Raw genomic sequence first — 24,747 nt, 5'->3', positions numbered from 1 at the left:
TCATAAGAATTGAAATTTATGCATATCAGAGCAGTGCAAAAAGCAAGACTGTTTACATACCAAGAGTGAAGCTTGAAAATCCCAAAGCTGGTTTTCTTAAAAGACTAATAACATTGACAAAACTCCAGTAATATTGGTAAAGGAATAGAGAAGGCTAACACACACATGGAATGATGATAGTAGCATTATGTGGTGTAGGTGATAAAAAGTTATACTAAAAGGAAACATCATGGTGACAGGTTAAAAAGTATATGCAAAATTATCAAATTCCTGGAATCTTATCTTCTCAAAATGAAACCAAAAAATAAATTTAAAAAACTTGAAGGATCTCACAATCTTTAAAAAATTAAAAGAGCATCTAAACAATTCCTCCAAATAAAACGCTAGATAGAGAGGGTTATATTGCCTCATTCTTCTGAACATGCAAGGGAACAAATTACAAATCTTCTACCAACTGATTTGAAAAGTGGAGGGAATACTTCCTCATCTCAGTTTTTATGAGATTGCTCTAATGGGGATTCTAAAATCTGACAAGGAAGGATGAGAAAGGAAAACGATAGTCCCAGTCTCACTCAACAAATTAGAGTGAAAGTTTTCAGCAAAATATTGGTACATCACATCCCAGAAAGGTACATCAAGACTACATGGTATTACATTAAGAATGAAACAGTAATTTAACCTTAAGACATTGATAAATAAAACCATATTACAGATTGACGAGATAAACATTATAATCTGTTTAGCTAACAGAGGTAGAACCAGATCTGATAGTTTTCCATAAAGTAATTTTAAATAAAAAATTGGGAATAAAACATTTAAAAAATATCTGAGAGCAAACAGCCTGCTGCATCATGAATTAAAGCATCCTCATTAAGTGACTGAAAGACAAGGTGTTCTCTCTCATCACCATCATTCTATTCAGCACTATGAGTACAATAAAGCGGGGAAAAACAGTACAAGTTTTGAAACGAAGAAACAAATATTCAGTATAATTGCCTAAATGGAATATGTACACAATCAACAGAAAAATCATTAGAATTAATGAGTTTAGCAAGTCGTTGGATATAAAATATTTATCAACTGTGTATATATGTGTATATATATTTTATAGTCTATATATTCATTATACATACAAATAACTGTTGGGACGGTTTTTTTCCTGTGAGCACAGCCGCTAGGAGCTTTCCATCCCCCTTCCTCCTCCAATATCTTATCAGAGCAGTTTCCCTGCGAGCACAGCTTTCCCATCAAAACAGTGTTGAGCAATCACAGCTGTTAGGGACGGACCTCCGCAGCACCCCAGCCAGATTTAACCAATCCCTAGCGCCTCAATAGCAATGGCACAAATCCCCCCCAAACCCAGAGGCCTAACCCTATGAAACAAAGCCCCCGACCCCAGTAAGTGCTCAGTCTTTGGGAACAATCCCTCTGAGCCAGCCGGCGTAATAAAGCTGCGTTCTCCCTGATCTCTGCGTGCCACTTGAGTCTCTCGGTCCTCATCACTTTTCTGCAGCATAACAATATATCCTTTCTTAAAAATACCATTTATAGAATAAATTATAAAGTAGTTAAGAATTAACCTAAAATAATGCACAACTCTTTAAGGGGAAAACTATAAAGTGTTGTTTAAGGATATTTAGTAATACTTAAATATATTTAGGAAATCCCTACATCTATGGATTGCAAACATGTCAGTTCTCACCCATTTATATTTAGAATCAATGTGGTTCCAATCAGAAGTTCCATACCTTAATTTTTGATTGGAATTTGGTGAACCAATTCTATAATTTATACGGAAGAGAAAAAATCCACAAAGAGCCAAGGCTATCCTTAAAAAATAGGGAGGTATGCCTGATAAGCAATCATGACAGGGTGGCATTGGTACAGAGATAGGCAATATGATAAATTTCAGTCCATGAATTTTTAGAAAATGGATTTATGATAAAACTCTTATTATAGATGAGTAAGAAAATTATAGATCAGTTGTTTATTTTGGCAAATATATTGTTATATGGAAAGCAATGAAATTGTACCCTACCAAAAACCATTTAAAATAAAAAAAAATGTACAAGTGATTTAAAGAGAAAAAAATAAAGGCAACTATTTTGGAAAATTATATAGAAGATAATTACGATTTTGATTAGGGAATGATTCCTGAAACAAGCTACAAAATGCACAAGCCATAAAGAAAACAGATATTACACTCATATAAATTGAAATTTAAAAATTCTGTTTATCAAAAGGCAGACACCATAAACCTGCATAATATTGGACACTAGAGAAATAATCAAATAATTTTCAAAGCCAAGTGGGTTTGTAGCAACATAGAGCCTGGATGGGTATACTAAGTTTACAGAAATAGATGAAACTCTTTGGAAGAGAAATCCAGGCTTATTACAATATTTTCAGAGTTATAGATAAACTTGAGTTTGAATTTCTGCTCTTAGGTCAGTTTATGGGATAACGAAGACAAGATTTCTTCACTCTGTGAACCACAGTTGTCAATCTGCAAAATAGGAAGGATATCCCTTACTTCATAGGCTTTCTGTGAAGCCAACAGAGGTAATCCTAGAGCTGACACCATTGGAGGGGTTTTTCTATGCGGGAACTGTGCCTGTACTAACTAATTTAGTCTCCACAATAATGCTGTGAGATAAGCATTAATGCTATTTATGTTTTGCAAATGGAAACTGGCTTGCCGAGGTCACACAGCCAGTAAGGGGCAGAGGCAAGATTCAAAACCATGGGACCTAACACCAGAGTCTGAGCTCTTACCACGACCTAATCTACCTTCCCATCTCTGTAAATAATTTCTACCTAATGCACATAGATACTGAAATTTAGCAGACACAATAAATGACAGTTACATATTATCATTTTCCAAACAGCTCTTCAAAATGCACATTATTATTCATCTTTACAGCTAATAAACTTGGTTTCAAATTATACAGTTGGGGAGGAAAATTACGTGCTTCATATAATTAAGGAAACACTATATATTTTGTTCACATCTTTCCTTGAGGATTGATAACATTACAATAACGACCATATGTGCCAATTTTTCCCACTGTATATTGTGCTTCTCAAGGTCAAGGGTGGTGCCTTATTCACTTTTTCATTCTACACAAGTAACAGAATGCCAGCATATAACAGATGCTTGGTGTATGTGTGATGAATAAATAAATGATCCTGGATTATAGGACCAGATAACCTAGTACTAGTTTGGGAATAACATTTGATTTTGTGTCAGTCTTGTCTTCTCAGGTTATTCCACCATAAACATTAATAAAGACGTAGAAAGAATGGAATGTGGACTGAACTGTAACTCATATGGTTTCTTTTGCCTGATGTATGCATGAATATCTTGCTTTCTTTTTTTGTTCCATAGAACTGCACACAATCCTGTTTACATACAAGGCATTTGCAATTTCTTACTGAATTCTCAGAATACACAATTGTTTACCTGAAACCAAGGCACAAAGGTATGTGGTCAAATAAAACTTTGGTGATGGTGAAATTTCCATTTTCCTGGATACCTTTGAAATGCTTGTACTCTTCATGGCATGGGGATGTGTGGCTTGCGGACAGTGTTCTAAATCAGAGTGAAGGGACGGCTCAAGGATTCTGTAAAGAGATATTACTTCTCACACCTCTCAAAAACCAAACGTTCAAAATGTGTCTTGAAGCCTTATAGTATGGGATGCATTCTTTTATTTCTCTTATAAACATGGAAGTGTATATAAAAACATCCTACAACTATAGGAACAGTAAATGACTTGGAGGAAAGAGGGCAATGTTGAATCCTAGGTTCTCTGATTTCACAAAGTTTTTGCATTGGCTGTTGGGATTTACACTTTCTTTGGTTTTTCCTTTCTGTACTTTCATTTCTTTTTCTTTCCCTTTGACTTCTTTTCTTAGCCAGATGCACCAGAACAGCAGCTGCAATTTGATATAATTATTTTAATTGCTGGCATGCAATAAAGCTGTTAAAAGCTATTTTAATTTTTAGCAGTAAATAGGTTTTATTGCAAAGTTATATTGTTGCTCATAGCTATCCAATGTAATGGGTATTTAGGAGAGTATTTTAGTCTGGACTGTTATGTCTCCTTTATTCACGGTATGCCTAGCCAAGTGTTACAATTTTGCCCACAGCATAACAAAAGAAATGCGAACAGGAGCAATTAAAAGATATGAATAATACTGACACCTGTTTATTATCTTCCAGGTACCAGTGGAACTGCCTGGGACATTAAACGGTAATGATGCGGTTACAGTTATTTGCCAATCAAAGTGATTCCTGAGGAAGCACAGAGACATTTATTTCCAGGCTCTGAAGTCTATTGTAGTTCATTATTGGATTTGGGAAATAAAGCAGCCAGCGATAGAATTGTCTACACAGTAACTGATGATGGCAGGCTCCTCCAAGGATTCAACACACATGGGCTATCTTTTTACACCACATAATGGAATCAACGTGTGTTTTCTGTGCCATTCCATAATTCTTTTTTCTCTCCTTCCTCTTTTCCTTTCTTCTTCCTTTCTGTCTCTGTTAATTCTGTGATTTTTGCCTGCTTCACTCTTCTCCTCTCACTTCCTTTATCTTTCTGTAGTTACAGGCACATTCCATGTACAACTATGATTCTATCACAGGGCACCGGATTCCACCAGCTGCTGATATACACTCATATTTTAGTTACAAAACATGGCTTCCCACTACAATACAGGATTCTTTCTCATTTATCCTCATTATTCTGATGTCTAATGTTTAACTATGGTTTTCCTTACCCTTTTCCTCTTCCTAATACACTCTCCTATCCCATTTTAATCCCTTCCCCTACAATAATCGTGTTTTCCGAAGTCCAATTCATGTGGAAACTTCCCTTAAAGTCCCTAAGGTAAGATACTGTGTTTGCTTCTTCACAATTTCCCTCCCCATCCATTCATTTTGTTCCCAAACTTTTGTGTTTCACTCCCTAGAGTTTTCCAATGAAAATGGATGGGTCAGCATCATTTTTAATTTTGCTTTCCAACTCCACCTAAAACAGACTGAATCCACTGTATTAATGCTGTAGAATTCTTTGTTGTGTTCTGTTCCTCAGTGCTATGCTTCTTTCTGTTATTCTCTCTGTGTAGAACTTATTTTCTTCCTCTCAGGAGAGCTACGCATGGTATCTATGGAACCCCTCCCCTTTCTAGCTCATAATCATGTATCTGCTAATTTCACTTCTCCATATTTGCTGTCTGTACCTACCTTTCTGGGTCCAGCTTAGGTGCTTAAGGTTTTATAAAATTGTCTCAAATAAATGACTGAAAATAAATAAATAAATAAAGGTTCATCCTTCCAGGTAAACACTAGCTTCCTGGAGGGCAGTGCTTCTATTTCAAACCTCTTTTGTTCCCCACACATATCTGGGACAGAAACAAATACATGGTTATATAAGAGGTTTACTGCTAATCAAAATTTCCTTTTCTGCCCACATTCATAGTGATCAGTAGTAAAAATAAAACACCCCAAACAAAAGATAGACAACACTAGTGTTACTACATTCAGTTTTCCTGGATTCTAGGCCCAGCTTTCTCACTTACTAGCATTAAAGAGAAAGTCACAGACTCCAAATTACATCAGTTGTACTAAAAGCCCATGATACCAAACCGAGATTTAGTATCTAATTTAACTGCAGTTTCAACCTCTTCCAGAAATGTAATCTTAGTCAACCAGTCTGGAATTTTCTGGTCAAGCCCCAGTAGGGTAAATTGTCAAGGGCCCTTTCCATCACCCAAAGAAAAAAGCGGTTACCTGCATGATAAAAACCCTTATCATGCTCTTCTCTTTCCCCCTAAAAGAAGATGTCCTGGTCTAAAAGTAATCCTTTATTTTCTTTTGTTAATAGCGCCCACACTTCTGTTGTTTTTTTTTAATTAAAGTTTATTGAGTGACAATTGTTAGTAAAATTACATAGATTTCAGGTGTACAATTCCGTATTACATCATCTATAAATCCCATTGTGTGTTCACCACCCAGAGTAAGTTCTCCTTCCATCACCATATATTTGATCCCCCTTACCCTCATCTACCATCCCCCGCTTACCCTCTGGTAACCACTGAACTATTGTCTGTGTCTATGAGTTTTTGTTTCTCATTTGTTTGTCTTGTTCTTTTGTTGTTTTGGGTTTATATAACACATATCAGTGAAATCATATGGTTCTCTGCTTTTTCTGTCTGACTTACTTCGCTTAGCATTATAATCTCAAGATCCATCCATGCTGTCACAAATGCTCCTTTTTCATCTTTTCTTACCGCCAAATAGTATTCCATTGTGTATATACCACAACTTCTTTATCCATTCATCTGTTGAAGGACATTTTGGTTGTTTCCATGTCTCGGCCGCTATAAATAAAGCTGCAATGAACATTGGAGTACGCGTGTCTTTATGTATAAATGTTTTCAGATATTTTGGGTAGATACCCAGGAGAGGGATTGCTGGTCATATGGTATCTCTATTCGTAATTTTTTGAGGAACCTCCACACTGCCTTTCATAGTGGCTGCACCAGTCTGCATTCCCACCAACAGTGTATGAGGGTTCCTTTTTTTCCACAGCCTCTCCAACACTTGTTACTGTTCATCTTGTTGATGATAGCCATTCTAACTGGGATGAGGTGATATCTCATTGTGGTTTTTATTTGCATTCCTCTGATGATTAGTGATGTTGAGCATTTGTGCATATGTCTATTTGCCATTTGTATGTCCTCTTTGGAGAAATGTCTCTTCAGGTCGTCTGCCCATTTTTCAATTGGGTTGTTTTTTTGTTGTTGAGTTGCATGAGTTCCTTGTATATTTTGGATATTAGCCCCTTATCAGAGGCACTGTTTGCAAAAATCTTCTACGATTCAGTTGGTTGCCTCTTTATTTTGTCAATGGTTTCTTTTGCTGTGCAGAAGCTTTTAAGTTTCATATAGTCCCATTCATTTATTTTAACTTTTACTTCCCTTGCCTTTGGAGTCAAATTCATGAAATGCTCTTTGAACCCAAGGTCCGTAAGTTTAGTACCTATGTTTTCTTCTATGCAGTTTATTGTGTCAGGTCTTATGCTTAAGTCTTTGATCCATTTTGGATTAATGTTGGTACATGGTGACAGATAGCAGTCCAGTTTCATTCTTTTGCATGTGGCTTTCCAATGATGAGCAATTCTCAAAAAAGAATTGCTAGCTTTCCAATTCTGCCAGCACCGTTTACTGAAGAGGCTGTCTTTTCTCCATTGTATGTTTTTTGCTTCTTTCTCAAAAATTATCTGTCCATATTTATGTGGTTTTATTTCTGGGTTCTCAATTCTATTCCATTGGTCTATGTGTCTGTTTTTTTGCCAATACCATGCTGTTTTGATTATCGTAGCCCTGTTGTACAATCTAAAGTCAGCGAGTGTGATACCTCCATATTGTTCTTTTTTCTTAAGATTGCTTTGGCTATTCGGGGTCTTTTGTGGTTCCAAACAAATCTGATGATTTTTTGTTCTATTTTTTTAAAAGTACCATTGGGATTTTGATGGGGATTGCATTAAATCTGTATATTACTTTGGGTAATATGGCCATTTTAACTATGTTGATTCTTCCAATCCATGAGCACGGAATGTCTTTCCATTTCTTTGTGTCTTCTTCAATTTCTTTTATATATGTCTTATAGTTTTCAGCATATAGGTTGGTTAAGTTTATTCCTAGGTATTTTATTATTTTTGCTGGAATTGCAAAAGGAATTCTTTTTTTCTTTTTCTGAGGAGATTTCATTGTTAGTATACAGGTATGCAATGGACTTTTGTGTGTTGATTTTGTAGCCGGCAACTTTACTGCATTTGTTGATTGTTTCTAATAGTTTTTTGGTGGAGTCTTCAGGGTTTTCCATATATAGCATCATGTCATCTGCAAAGAGTGACAATTTAACTTCTCCATTCCCAATATGGATGCCTTTTATTTCTTTATCTTGCCTGATTGCTCTGGCGAGGACTTCCAACACTATGTCGAAAAGCCATTCTAACTGGGGTGAGGTGATAGGGGACAGCCCTGTCGTGTTCCTGAACATAGAGTAAAGGGCTTCAGTTTTTCACCATTAATTATGAGATTAGCTGAGGGCTTGTCATATATGGCCTTTATTATGTTAAGCTATTTTCCTTCTATACCTATTTTATTAAGTGTTTTAATCATAAATGGATGTTGTATCTTGTCAAATGATTTTATGCATCAATTGATATAATCATATGATTTTTGTCCTTCATTTTGTTTATGTGATGTATCACATTGATGGATTTGCATATGTTGAACCATCTTTGTGCCCCTGGGATGAACCCCACTTGGTTGTGATGAATAATCTTTTTAAAGCATTGTTACATTTGATTTGCTAGAATTTTGTTTAGGATTTTTGCATCTGTATTCATCAGAGATATTGGTCTGTAGTTTTCTTTTTTTGTGTTGTCCTTACCAGGTTTTGGTATCAGGGTAATGTTGGTCTCATAAAATGAGTTAGGGAGTACTGTCTCTTCTTCAATTTTTTGGAAGAGTTTGAGCAGGATTGGTATTAGATCCTCTTTGAAGGTTTGGTAGAATTCACTAGTGAAGCCATCTGGTCCCAGACTTTTGCTTTTGGGAAGGTTTTGGATTACTGATTCAATTTCATTACTGGTGATGGGTCTGTTTAGATTTTCCAATTCTTCATGGTTCAGCCTAGGAAGTCTACATGTTTCTAAGAAATTGTCCATTTCTTCTAGGTTATTTAATTTGGTGGCATATAGTCCTTCATAGTATTCTTGGATGATCCTTTGTATTTCTGTGGCATCTGTTAGAACTTCCCCTTTTACATTTCTGATTTTGTTAATTAGTGCCTTCTCTCTTTTTATCTTAGTGAGTCTAGCCAAGGGTTTGTCAACTCTGTTAATCTTTCAAAGAACCGGCTCTTTGCCACATTAATTTTTTTCTATTGTCTTTTTGTTCTCTATTTCATTTAGTTCTGCTCTGATTTTTATTATTTCCTTTCTTCTGCTGACGTTGCATTTCATTTGTTCTTCTTTTTCTAGTTCTTTAAGGTGTAACGTGAGATTACTTCTTTGGGATTTTTGTTGTTTCTTGAGCTAGGCCTGTAATTATATAAATTTCCCTCTTAAAACTGCTTTTCACTGCATCCCAAAATTTTGGTAGGATGCATTTTCATTGTCATTTGTTTCTATGTATCTTTTGATCGCTAATTCTTCTTTGATCCAGTAGTTCTTTAAAAATATGTTGTTTAATCTCCATGTATTTGCGATTTTTCCTGCTTTCTTTTTGCAGTTGATATGCAATTTCAAAACCTTGTGATCAGAGAATATGCTTGGTATGATTTCAATCTTCTTAAATTTGCTGAGGCTTGTTTTATGTCCTAATATATGGTCTATCCTTGAGAATGTTCCATGTACACGAGAAAAAAAATGTATAGTCTGATGTTTTAGGATGAAGTGCTCTATAAATGTCAATTATGTCCATTCCATCTAATGTGTCATTTAGGGCTGCTATTTCATTATTTATTTTCTGTTTGGATGATCTATCCATAGCTGTCAATGATGTATTTAGGTTCCCTACTATAATTGTGTTTTGGTCAATTTCTCCCTTTAGTTCTGTTAGTAGTTGTTTGGTATACTTTGGTGCTCCCTGATTGGGGGCATAAATATTGATGACTGTTATGTCTTCTTGTTGTATAGTCCCCTTTATCATTATGAAATGTCCATCTTTGTCTCTTGTTACCTTTTTCACCCTGAAGTCTGTTTCATCGTATATCAGTATGGCTACACCTGATTTTCTCTGGGTAACCTTTGCTTGGAGTGTCAATTTCCACCCTTTCACTTTGAGTCTGTGCTTTTCCTTGTAGCTGAGATGTGTCTCTTGGAGACAGTATATTGTTGAGTTTAGTTTTTTGATCCAATCTGCTATTCTGTGCCTTTTTATTGGTGAATTCAGTCCTTTTACATTTAGGGTGATTATTGATATGTGAGGATTTCCTATCAGTCTATCTTTAGTTTTCTGGTAAGACTGTGTCTCCATTGTTTCTTTGTCTTTTTGTTGTTGTCTATTATTTCTGTGTGGTGGTATTCTATGATTTTCCTCTCTGTTTCTTCTTTTATTGCAGTATATATTTCAGTTCTGCATTTTTTTATTTTTAAGTGGTTGCCATTAAGTTTATGTAAAAGAAAGTTTGATATTTAAAGTATTCCATTTTCTTCAGCATGCTTGCTCTCTCCGTTCACATATTCTGGTTCAGGACTTTACTCTCCCTCTTTTTATGTTCTGGTTGCCACAAATTGTTCCTGTTGATGGTGGTCAAATAGTCTCCTTTAGTATTTCTTGTAGTGCAGGTCATGTATTAGAAAATTCCCTCAGCTTCTGTATGTCTGGAAAGGTCTTTATTTCTCCTTCATATCTAAAGGATATCTGTGCTGGGTATATTGTTCTTGGCTCATAATTTCTCTCTTTCAATAGTTTGAATATTTGGTTCCACTCCCTCCTGGCTTGTAGGGTTTCTGCTGAAAAATCTGATGATAATCTAATGGGCTTTCCTTTCTAGGTTACCGTCTCCTTTTTTCTGGCTGCCTTGAGGATTCCTTCTTTGTCACTGATTTTTGACAGCTTCAATACAATGTGCCTTGGATAAGGCCTGTTGGGGTTGAGGTAATTAGGTGTTCTATTTGCTTCTTGGATTCGAGGATCCAGTTCTTTTCACAGTTTGAGAAGTCCTCATTGACTATTTGTTTGAATATACTCTCTGTTTCCTTCTCTCTTTCTTCTCCTTCTGGTATGTCCAGTATTCTTATATTGCTCTTTCTGATGCAGTCAGAAAGTTCTTGTAGAGTTCTTTCATTTCTTTTAAGTCTCAAGTCTCTTTCTTCTTCCATCTATGTCATTTCCAGGTTTCTATCTTCGATGTCACTGATTCTTTCCTCCATCTGGTCAACTCTACTACCTCAGCTGGCTATTTCATTCTTAATTTCTTCTATTGAGTTCTTAATCTCCAGAAATTCTATTTGGTTCTTTTTTTAAATTTCAATCTCTGGTAAAATGTTCATGTTGTTCTTTGATTTTGTTTCTGAGCTCATTAAACTGCCTTTCTGTGTTTTCTTACATCTTGTTGAGTTTTTTCAGAATGCAATTTTGAATTCTCTGTCATTTAAGTCACATATTTCCATATCTTTAAGTTCATTTTCTGGAGACTTTCACTTTCTTTCTGAGCTGTCTTGTTGCGTTGGTTATTCATGACAATTAATGATTTATTATTTTTCTTCCTAGACATCTACAGGAGTGGGTTCTGCAACAGGTTGATAGGAAGAGGTCTTTCTTTTGTTTTCCACTACATGTTGGTAGATGTTTTATTTTCTCTCCAACTGCAGCCTTTTTTTCTCTCTCACACTGTAGTGTTATGTTTTCTCTGCACTATTCCAGCATCTCACACAATAGGGGGATTCCCTGGAAGGCAGGATTCTCCTCTGTTAACAGTTCGCCTGGGTCATAGGGTGCTATGTCCCTGTGGGGATGCGCAGAGCTTTTGAAGTTCCAAAGCCCTTCCTGCAGCAGATTCAGAGCCCGCGTGTTTCAGCATTTCTGTTTACTCCTACAGGTATCTGCCCAGATAGGTGGGGACAGGGGTGGGGTGGGTTGTGAGATGTGGCCCAGAGCAATGGCAGCGACCACCACCACAGCCGGTCCTGCTTCCACAGCTCCCTCCTGTTTGCCATAACTAGTTGGGCTGCAAATCTGTGTCTGTGGACCATAGTTCTCAGAACTGCAAATATTCTGTTCTTTTGATCTGACGCTGCTACTGTTCCACTTCTAGCACTGGGCAGGTGGGGGCGGGGCAAGCTCCGGGAGGGTAGGGAGTGGGCAACTAGTCTCAGTGCTGAAGGCTTCCATTTTCTGCAGCAGTGAGGGCTTAAACCACCATTTTCAGCCTTCTTCCCTCAGTCTTTGCTCCAAGGTCTCTGCCGTGAGCGTTGGGTTCAGCCATGTTATATGCTGTCCCCTCAGCCCTGTGGGCCATAATTGGAGCCCTAGCAGTCTGAATTCTTCTCTCTCCCACAGCTGCGGTAGTTCCGAGATGCAGCAAGCTTGGAGCACTGAGCTAGGTCTGTGTCCTGTGCCTGCGCGGCTCTGTCTCCGCACTTTTCCCTTCCGTCCTCCCCTGCTCATGCAAATTTGCCCACCTTTAGGTGAATTCAGTAGTGAGCCTCTTCATCTTGCCTTTCTGCTGTGCAGGGAGTCCTTTGTGGAGTTATAGTTGTTCAATTTGTTGTAAATTCCAGGGGAGATTTCCAGAGGCTCACCTCACGCCACCATTTTGATGATGTCACTCCCACACTTCTTCTTATAAAAAACCATCCAACCTCTCACAGCACCCTTCTGCTTTGTAGATGGGATGCTGCCCAATTCATAAATCACTTAATAAAGCCAATTAATATTAATATTTACTTGGTTGAATTTCATTTTTTTAACTAGTTTATCCCCTAGAACATTAGCTTAGTCAGCTGTAAATAATAATGTTTGTCTTAATTGATCTCAGAGTTTCCTTATTCCAGAACATGATATCCCATCATTCTCTAACTATGGAAATATCAGTGGACTTGTATTTATGTCCATTAAAAATTCACAGTACTCAGCATATAAATTTTTACTACATGTCATTTATGTACCAGGCAAAGACAGATAAAATGCCTGTCTTTGAGAAAATGATATTTTGAATAGAGGAAGAAGATAATAAACACTTCAGTTAAAAAAACCAAAAAAAAAACACCAGTATTTATTCAATTCAACTATGATTAGTCTTAGGAAAAAAATAAAATTATGTAATGGAATGCAAAATGACAAGGGATAGCTTCATCATAGATCAAGGGGAGAAATGAGGTGAGCTAAGTGATAAGAAACTGTGCCATTTAAGCTGACTTGAGTGATAAGAAGGAGCCACATGCAAATCTGGGGGAGAAGATTCCAAGTAGCAGGGATGACAAATGTCATGTCCTTGGTGAAGAAGAAAGCCAATGTGGCAGAAAAAGACAGTAGAAGGATTTTTTTTATTTTTATTTTTTTTTATAATAAATGGGATAGAAGCCACTTGAAGTTTCTAAACAAAGAGGCAGGACATGCTTACCTTCAAAAAATTGACTCTTACTGTTATTTTCAGAATGCACTTTGGGATGGTATGAAGTGAGAGGGAACCCAAGGAAACTAAGGGTGAGGTTTATGTAGAGAAGATCCAGAAGCAAAGCAAAGAAATGATTTAATTGGTTTAAGCAGTTGACTTATTTGGAAAAGACTTGTTTGCTGTGATTGGTCTTAATTTTCATTTTCTTGATTTCAAGTGCATTGACTCTGGCTCAGGTTTTTGTTTGCTTACATAGGCTACCAAGGCATTAAGGCCACCCCAGTCTACTGGCCTCCGGGTTTAATTACTTTAGCCCTTGATACAGGCCATCTGCAGATTCAGTGAATGCCCTCTTTGCTGAGTGTATGTATATATGCTAGCAACACATCTAGCAGGAAGTGTTCAATGAACTGGTTAGCACAGAACCACACGTAGGTTATTAGTGTAACAGAGACTAAGGCAGTTTCTAGAGATTCTGCATTGTTTTTGAATCATTCTTCTCTATTTTGGAATCCCCTTCCTCAGATAACCTGGGATTCCTGATGCTCATAATCAAAACTTAATTACCCATTTTCTTACATATTTCTCTTTTTAAATCAAGCTGTGTAGATAATTAACCACTCTATGTAAAATCTACCCCTAGCTTAGACAATAGCCTGGAGAAATAAACAAATCAGATAGTATAAACCAGATAGCCAAAAATGTCTTCTAAAGGACTCCAATTCTTATACTGGGAAACAAACACAAAGGAATGAATTTAAAATATATGTATGATTAAAAAGAGAAAGTCCCCACAAAGCTGTAGGGGAAGACCCACTGGCACAGTGCAGCAATTTACTCATGTCGACTACCTACATATCCTGAAAGGTTTATGAATTTTCTACAATAATTTGAGGTTTGATCTCTATTTTGAAGCTAATATATGTTTACAAGATTAAAACAAGCATATTTTGCATTATCTGGGTAATCATTACAACTGGAATTTGTGCCTGCATTTGATTTGTGATTACAATAGGGTTCATACCAAGTATACTACTTTAGTTTCCCTGACATAGGAGAAAATAACAAATGAACAGTTGTTGGGCTCCTCCGCAAAAAAGTCCAAAAGTGCACCAATTTGAAGGTTTATAATTAATTAGTAGACAGACACATAAGCAAAGAAATAGGAAAACAGAGTTATCATATAGCACAATTAGTAACAGCAGCCAAACTGAGAACACCCAATATCAGAGCTATCACTCCACATGCAAAGGGCAGGTGGAAGTTTAGTGTATGCTAAATGCTTTGTATTCTATTAAAGTAATGTCCTGAAAAGGAATTTTATTTATCTTATAGGATTTTTTTTCTTTTTTACGCATTTAATTTGTAACTTTAATTTTGGTTGTCAGAAGATGTTTAGGTCAAAGAATACTATGACTCATTTTGGTCCATATCTAGTTTTATAATAAAAAGTATTTAAATAAACTATGGGTTCATGAAAGTTATTTTTCTTTGAAAGAGTTTAATATGCAAATAAATTTTGGAAAACACTGATTTAGGGGCAAGATAGATAGGAATTTTATCTTGGTCCTACTTTTTACCACATGTAACAACTTGGCAGTTCTTTTAACAACTCTGAGCCTCAGAGTTTTTGTTTACAAGTTAGGGGTATTGCTTCTCTCATTAGACCACTGTGAGGTTTATGGAATCATTTACATAACGATGCCCCCAGCTTTATATGTCTCTACCAGAATCTCTCCTAAACTCAATAGCCATCATATAATCTGCAACTTGTGGCTATATCCACGTAGGTATCTCAAAGCACTTCCAACTCAATATATTTAAAACTCACTATTTCATTCACCCAAGCCTCCTCTAGTATTCCCTAACTTAGTGAATGACACCATCATTCACTAAATGTTAGAAATCATCAACTGAAAGTTCATCATTGACTTTCGTTCTTCCTGTTGCTTCACATGTAATACACCCCCAAGTCTTTCCACTTTAATTCTTTAATAACTTTTGAACCAGCACTTCTCTATATCCAATTCTGACTACCTTAGTTCAGGCCTCAATCACCTTTCTTGGATTAATGGAGCAGCTGTTATATAAGCCTCTAGTCTTTCTTCTCGCCAATCCATTTTTCATAATAAAGGAAGATTGAGTTTTTGAAAGATGAGTTTGATCACATCTGCTTTTCAACCTCCAAGGTCACTGCCTTCATAAGATAGCTCAATTTGTTACTAGGGCTTATAAATTCTTTCATGTTCTAGTCTCTGCTTACATCTCACAGTTTATCAACCACATTTCTTGGCCATTTATCCAGTTATCTTTAACTGTTTATACTAATTGTAATTTTTCAAATATGTTATTCTTTCTCTTATCCTTTGTACATAATATTGTTCTAATTCCTGAAATATTCATGCTCACCCCCTATCCTCCTTGATTTTTGCCTGTGTGTTTCAACCTTCCCTGGCCTGCAAAGACCAGATGTGAGCCCTCCAACATGATAGGCCAAACACTGTCTTTTTTGTGGTGTACCAACTACCCCATCATGTTTAATGTATTGATCAGTTTTTTTGTTTGTTTGTTTTATTGTGAGCTCTTTACAAGAGATTCTTCCTTATTCATAGTTGTATTCCAGCGCCTTTTATAAAAAGAAATTTTTAAATAATTTTTGGTTGAATGAATACTCAGTACAAAGAAGTATTGAATTGACTATTTGATGATTTTTATAGGATGTTTATTCTAATTATACACATTTAATATTTTATTCTGTTTTCTTCTCTTATTTTCCGTATGTATATTTTCTCTCCTTGTGGAGAGAAGTTACCTTTAATATTTCTTCAATACCCCGTGGCTTCTGGGATAGTTTGAAACTCATAGTAGATGCTTAAAATACTTACTATTTAACTGAGTAATCAAATTAATTAAAATGCCAGTGAAATTATAAGTATATCCATCAAAATGATTACCTGAAGCTGTCTGACAAAGGCAATGGTTGAGTGATTGAATATTTAATCATTTGATTAGGTATTTTTACACTATTTAGTTCTTACATTATAAGATAGATGGATTATTTGAGCAAAAAGACTCTGATTCTGGAAATAGATTTAATCAGTCATCAGAATGATGTTTAACTAGCCAAACACCATTTTAGATACTTTTGGTTAACAATGTTGAAAAAAAGAACAAGTCTTGAATATTAATTTTCCCCAAAGTCTTTTGTTCACTTTATTAAAGAGATTGCAAATTTAAAGTCATGATGAACTCTCATTATATGTACCCTTAGTGGTATTTCTACTCAGAGATATACAAATATATAAATAATAACTTTAAAAGTTTTCATATATTAACTGGGCTTTTGTCCTTGTCATGGCTAGTGCCTTGTTTCAAATACATATGAGAAGGGAAATGGAGAACAGGGGTAACCAGCTGATTCTTTTGACAGAAAAAGCTAAGTGATAATAGCTAATCACAGTTAACATTTGGGAATTACACTGTATTAAAAAACCTAGGAAAGGAGTGTGATCAGCATCTCAATTTTTTTTCCATTGTCATGCTCTGTATAGAAGACCATTTTGAAAGGAAATTAAAAAAAAAATCTCAGAGGATTCTGAATTGTTTAGAGTAATGAATGTAAGGATATAACAACCTATAGTGCATTATCTTATGATTCTAAACTACATATAACTCTTCATTTCTTTCCATGCTTCACATGTGCAAGTCTATTAAATACCCATATATTTGGAAGTAATTTCTAGTTCAAAAATATCATAGTGGAAATATAAAAGTTCTTAGAGCCAAATGATAATAAAAATATTAACACTAAATTTCGAAACTTGTGAGATGCAGCAAGTACAGTACCTGAAGGAGAAAAATCTATCACGTTAAATGCTTATTAAAGACATACACCTTAAAATTAACAAGGAAAACACTCAACTTAAGACATTGAAAAATAAAATCACAGTGAATTCTTCCAAAAAGTAAAAGATAAAAAAACCAGAAATAATAAAAAGTAAAAACAAAGACTAGAATAGAGAGAATCAATAAATTCAAAAGTTGGCTTTGGAACAGCTATTAAAATATATTAAAATTCTGGTGAGACTAAGCAAGGAAAAACCAAACCAGAACTGAAAAAACTAAGATATGATTATAGATACAGCTGAGTTCAATAGAAAAATTTGAAGAATCTTTATGGAAAAAATTTTGAAACTTAGACAAAATGGATAAATTCCAAGAAAAATATAACTTACCAAAAACTACCCAAGAAAGAAGACAGTAAAACTAGATCTATAATCCTTGAAGAAATTGAATAGTTTGAAAATTACTTCATTCAAAAAAAAAAGAAAGAAAAGAAAGAAAAGGATGGCTTTGAGATGCTTTAAACTTTCAAGGAAGGAATAAATCATGGAAGACATTGAAAATATTCCAGAAAAGAAAAAAAAAAAAGCAACTTTTAACTCGTTCTGTGAGGCTTTTGAGGCTTTTATGACTTTGGTATAAAAATCAGACAAGAAAATAATGGAAGTGAAGAATTAGATTCCAATTTATTTACACTTATCAATAAGTCCCCAGCATTTCCCATTTAAGGCATATGAGTATAAATAATACAACAAGATTCCTGCGTGTCTCAGTCTCTGAAAGATATTTCAGAGAGGAATATCAGGCATGTTTCTAATCACGTCTCTAATAATGACTCTATTCCTGGAATAACCTTTTGAATTTCCAAAATTTTGAGGGAGTTTAGTCATTAAGTCCAGAAGCCATTGTCTCCTGTTTTAGAAATTAAATCTATTGTCTTAATTGTTCCAATTTATAGAGTTCACTTAAGACATTAATAAGTAATAATTTTCTAAACAAAAAAGAAAATTAAAGGAAAAACAAAATAACATTGGGGTCTTAGAAAAGGTAAGCAATTGTTATGCCCAAATGGGAGGAAAAAAAAGAAGAATACTTATTGCGCACCTAAAATGTCCCAGAGGCTGTTATAGATACAGTAATTATGACGTCTCACTTAACTTTTTTAGCCTTATATGACCAAGACCATTAACTTTGATATATAAATCGACAAACAAGCTTACAAACGTTGTTACTTACCTAACTTAATCTGTCCTGGAAATAATAGACTTATGATTCAAACAAATAAATGTTGGCTTCAAAGGCCATGCTTCTTTATCTTTTTTTTTTAAGTATTATAGAAAAATTAAAATTTTGAGACTAGACAGAAAATAATATGTTTTCAACATAGTGACACTCATTAATATTAATAATTGATCAATCTTTGTCCTTTCTCCAGTTTGTGATATTTATGTTGTATATAGACTAATAAACCTAGTAAGTTTTTAAATAAACTTTTTTTGGGGGGTGGGGAATTTGGTATTTACAGCAAAATTGTAAAGATCACACAAAGATTTACCTTATATGTCTAACTCATTTACTTCTAATATTAAATATTTACATTATTATGGTTCATTTGTCCAAACCAAGAAATCAAAAGAGAGAGAAAAAGAGAAACACATTACTAATATCAGGAATGATAGAGGGGATAGCAGCACACACCCCATAAACATTAATGATACTTAATGGTGAAAGAATGAATGCTTTAGTATAAGATGGGGAATAAGATAGGATGTTTACTCTCTCCACCCTTATGTACATTGCACTGAAACTCCTTAGCTAGTGCAATAAGGTAAGAAAAATAAAAGGCATATAAATTGGAAAGAAATAAACTGTCCCTATTTGTAGATTACATGATTTTCTATAAAACATTCAAAGGAATCTAAAAGTGAACAAAAATACCCCATAAATCTAGAACTAATAAGTGAGTTAGCAAGGTGGCAGTATGCAAAGTTGAAATCTGAAAATCAACTGTAATTGTATGTACTAAGAATGACCTATTCTTTTTGATGCTATTGTAAATGGGATTCTTCTTTTATTTTTTTCCATTTGATAGTTCCTTGCTACTGTATAAAAATGAAACTGATTTTTGCATACTGATTTTGTATCTTGCAACTCTAGCAAATTTATTGATTAATTCTAACAGTTTTTTGTTTTTTTTTGTAGAATCTTTAGGATTTTTTTTTTTTTTAATATGTAGATATAATGTCTCATCATCTGCAAACAGAGACAATTTTAATTCTTCCTTTCTGATTTGGATGCATTTTATTTCTTTTTCTTACCTGATTGTTCTGGCTAGGATGCCAATACTCTGTTGAATAAAAATGGCAAGAGTAGGCATTTTTGTCTTGTTCCTGATTTTAGAGGAAAGGCTTTCAGTTTTTCATTGTTGAGTATGGTATTAGCTATGAGATTGCAATACATGCCGTTTATTTTGTTAAGGTACATTCTATCTACACATAATTAACAGAGTTTTATCATGAAAGGATGTTGAATTTTCAAGTGCTTTTTATACATCTATTGAGATAATCATATTAATTTTACCATCATTTTGTTAACGTGGTATATCACATTTATTGATTTCTGTATGTTGAATCATCCTTGTGTCTCTGGAATAAATCCCACTTAATCATGGTATACGGACCTTTAAATGTAATGTTGAATTTGGTTTGCCAGCATTTTTTTAAGGATTTTTGCATCTAATGTATTTTGCTGTGTATAATGTGCACCCATATTTTTGGTCCAAACTTTCAGGGGAAAAAATATTTCGTTTTGATTTTTTAATTCAAATTTTTATTTATTTACATATAGGTACTTGTTTTGTACATTATAAAGGAATTTTAGCATTTATTTTTTAACACATTATGGTACAAGAAATTTTCTGTAACAAATAATTACAAAACACAAGAACAAATACAAGGTACAAGAAATTTTATGAACTGGTAACAAAGTTATGATATTTATGCATCATAAAAGGCCAAGAACTCTTCATCATCCCAAGTTCGTCATAAGTTCAACAAAACCAGTTATGGTATTCCAGGGTATTATTTTGCATATGGATATCATTATTGATTTCTAGAGTTACATTTTTAACTCATAAGCATAAATAAGAGAATTAAAAACATTTATATAGATATGGAATTGGTAATACCATGTATAACGCACATCCTTATTTTTTCCCTCACAAATTTGGCCAAAAAGTGTGCATTATACATTGCAAAATATGGTATATTTATTAGGAATATTGTCTTGTAATTTTCTTTTCTTGTAGTGTCCTTGTCTGGCTTTGGTGTCAAGATAATGTCGGCTTTGTATTATAAAATGAGTTTAGAAGTATTTCTTCCTCTTCTATTTTTTGGAAGCGTTTGAAAAGAATTGGCATTAATTCTTCTTTAAAAGTTTTGTAGAATTCAACAATGAAGGCAAATAGTCCTAGACTTCTTTTTATTGGGAGGTTTTTTTGATTACTGATCCATCTTCCAACTAGTAATTAGTCTGCTCAGATTTTCTGTTTCTTTTTTTTTTTTAGATTTTCTGTTTCTTCATGATTCAGTCTTGGTAGGTTGTATGTTATTCATTATTATGTTCCATATATTATGTATAATTGTTCATAGTAGTTATTTTGTAATCCTTAGTGTTTCTGGATTATCAGTTATAATGTCTCCTTTTACATTTCTTATTTTATTTATATTCATTTATTATTTATATTACCTCTTTTTTTTCTTAGTCTAGTGTATAGAGATTTAATATAAAGTTCAGGAGGTCAGGTACTTCTTTAGTTCAATGATACATGTTCAGTACATAGAAGAATGCTTGGCACATAGAAGGTGTTATATGTGTATGTGTTTACTATAGAAAACAGAAAAACTGCGTGAGTTAGAATCAGATGATAATCATCGTTTTGCAAAGCAAGCTAGGCAAGCTAGATCAATAAATAGAGTGTGAAGTCTTGGGTCAGAGACCTGAAAATATTAAAACGATATGTATATCGATATCTCCAGCTGGATTAAAGGGACACTAGCTTCAATATGTATCCCTTGCTAGCATCTAGCACATGGTAGATGCTCCAGCGATATTTGCTGAAGTCACAGTAATTGAAAGGGATTGAAGAATAATTATATTCCCATTCATTTCACCCTATTCAATCTATTCTTTATAGTATGCACAGAATGATTTTTTTCAACTGTAATTCTGATCATAATATCGCCTCTCTTAAAACTATTTAATTGTTTCTCATTTTTCTTAAGTAAAAGTAAATCTCCCTCCAATGGTTGACAGTGACCTGTGTGGTTTGTTTTTTATATTTCTTGCTAAAATCATCTCCTTCCATAATCAATATTTTAGCATAATGCTGATATTCATCTTTAAAAATCATATTGGATTTTCACTAAAATTGTATTGGGCTTGTTTCACAGGCTCTTCTCCTAAGACTAAATGGTCATTCTTTTACTTATTCCCTTCTGTTACGGGAATACTTATTTCTTTATAAACACACTGAAAAAAAATAGGAGAGGAGACAAAAGATTTAGGAAAAGAAGACTAATAGCTACATTCACAAACGTACACAAGTAAGAACAAACTCTGTTATCTACTCTTCGCCTTGTCTCCCATGAGGAAAAGGAAAATAAAGACTCAGCCATAAAATCCAAGTCTTTCAGAAATTGAATCAATTCAGAATTTTGCCAAACACAAAATTTAATTGAAAAAGTAAATTATTTTTATATTATAAAGAAGATTATTTTGAAAACCATTTATATACTAATTAGAACTCTAACTAGTTTTCTATAATGAGAAACATAATCAAAATGTTATTTCTCCAGAGATTGTCTGAGAATATTAGTAAGAAGTTAGTTTAGAAGCAACAGGCAATTAAGACTCTTACTTTGGATAGAAAAATAAACATAAAAAGCATTTAAGCTGCTAGCTCTTTAGAACTAAAACTAAAGACATATCAGTATGAAATAATTAGAAATGAGAATGTTGCAGTGATCTTCATTTTGTTCTAATCTTGCACATGGCACCACAAAATGAAAGTGTACGACATATTTTTTTGCTACCAAATCAGGCTCATTTTCCCCTTCATATATTTATTCAGTAACCCCCCCGCCTCCCATCTCCCCTTTAATACTAATTGCTTCCCTAGGTTCTCATTTACCTCTGATCTACCTGGAGCCTACAGTCAGATTTGTATTTCTAAAGTGCATCGTTCATCATGTCCCCCCGTTCCTAACTACTTCAAGATGTATTACAACTTTCTTTACCTCTCAGAAACCACACATTGAAGCCTGATTTTGACAACTGTGTTGCTTGCCCACCTTTCAGATTTCGTTTCTATAATATTAAAAGACGTTCATTCCCTCCTTTAACCACATTTTTCTATTTGCTTACAAACCTACATAGCAGTATTTTTCTGACATCTCTGACAGAATAGGAAAAAAGAACAAAAATAAACAGAGCTTCAGAGAAATATGAGACGATTAATCGCACCACCATATGTATAATGGGCAAACTAGATTATAGGAAAGAAAAAAACAGGATTATAAAAAATATTTGAAGGAATAATGTCTGAACACCTTTCCAATTTGATGAAAACATTAATCGATTTGGTCAAGAAGCTCAACAAACTCCAAGTAAGATAAACACAAAGAGATATATACCCATACAAATGTCAGTCAACATTTTGAAAGTCAATAATAAATGAAAATTTGAAGACAGTAAGAGAAAAATGATTTACAGGGGAACCCCATTGAGATTAACAGTTGACATTTCATTAGACAATTGAAGCCAGAAGGCAGTGGAACAATATACTCAAAGTGCTTAAAAAAACTCTCAACCATGAATCTTAAATCCAGCAAAAACATCTTTCAAAAAAAGAAAGAAAGAAAAGAAAAGAAAGAAAGAATACTTTCCCAAATAACAAATTAAACAGACAATAAACAAAAAACAACAGAATTCATTACTAGCAGACTTGCCTTACAAGAAATGCTAAAGGAAGTTTTTCAGTCTGCAAGTAAGTGACACCAGATAGTAATTCAAATCCACACAAGAAAACAAAAAGTGTCAGCAAGGTAAATGTATAATTACAAATGATTATATAACTGCAAAAGATTATATAACTGCATTATATTTCTCCTGATTTCAAAGATTAATTGCATAAAATAATATGTATATAATTGCATTAATGACCCTTAATATACTTGAAAGTAACAGCACAAAGGAGATGGTTGGGGAAAAAGGTATATAGGAGCAAGAAAATGACAGCATATGGTAGCACAAATCCAAAGGAATAACTAAAGAGAAACAGAGAGGGTTAATAAAAAGTTTAGTATAACAAATGCTGTAACTATATACTTGCCTTTATTTATTCTCTCAGCATAATTGGAAGAAATATAATTGTTGTCTTAGTCAGCTTGGATTGCTATATAGATTACCACTGTATAACGACAAACATTTATTTCTCACAGTTCTGGAGACTAAAAAGCCCAAGATCAAGGTGCTGACAAATCTGGTGCCTGATGACAACCTACTTTATGCTTTGCAGATGGCCATCTTCTCGCCTTATCCTCAAATAGCAGAAAGCAGAGAAAGGAAACCAGCTCTCTTGTGTCTTTTCTTATGATACTAATTCTATCTTGAGGACCTAATTACCTCCCAAAGGCCTCATCTCCAAATACCATCACATTGGTGATTACAGTTTTAACATATAAATTGAAGGGGGGCAGGACACAAACATTCATTCCATAGCAATTATATAAAGTAATAATTATAATAAGTATTATTGGATTTAAAACATATACATTATATATAATATACATTATATATATACATATACATTATATCTATATATCTATATCTATATATTTATATAGAACACATAAGAGATGTTATCTATGCTCAAGCTGTAGCCTGCTGTATTCATGTTTCTGGATGCTGATGGTAACCACTTTGAGCACTTTTTGTAATTGCAGAAGTCAAACATAACTTGTATTCATCTTTTGTTATTTATACATATTGAATATTACTATTAATACAGTTTTTTCCTTTTTTAAAATGTGTATGTAATTTTTTGGCACCCCTGATATCTATATATCTATATCTATATCTATATCTATATCTATATCTATATCTATCCATGGAACAACCACTAAAAAAAGAAAAAACTTTAAGAAATCATTGAAGGAATTAAAATGTTATACTAGGAAATACCTACTTAATAAAAAAGAAGGCAATAGAAGAGAAATAGAGGAAGAAAAATGTCATGAGACATATAGAAAGCAAAGGGAAAAATATTAGGGGTAAATCCAATCCTATCAGTGATATTAAACATTAATGAATTAAATAACCCAATTATATGTCATAGATACTAAGATTGGATATATGCCCTCCCCATTAAAAAAATAGAAAAGATCTAACTCTATGCTAACTGTAAGAGATACACTTTACATAAAAAAATACAAATATGTTGCAATAGGAGGATGGTAAAAGATATACCATATAAACAATAACCATAAAAGAGTTGGAGTGGCCATGCTAATATTAGACAAAGTAGATTTTAAAGAAGAAAATATTACTAAAGATAAAGAAAGATATCTCTCAATGATAAAAGGGTCAATCTATCAGAAAGATACAATAATTATAAATATATGTACACCTAAAAGAAGAGCTCCAAAATACATGAAGAGAAAACTGACATAACTGAAGGGAGAAATAGACAATTCAACAATAAT

This window comes from Rhinolophus sinicus, linkage group LG09, assembly GCF_036562045.2.
Source record: "Rhinolophus sinicus isolate RSC01 linkage group LG09, ASM3656204v1, whole genome shotgun sequence".
NCBI classification, from domain to species: Eukaryota; Metazoa; Chordata; class Mammalia; order Chiroptera; family Rhinolophidae; genus Rhinolophus; species Rhinolophus sinicus.
This window is presented reverse-complemented; position numbering follows the sequence as displayed.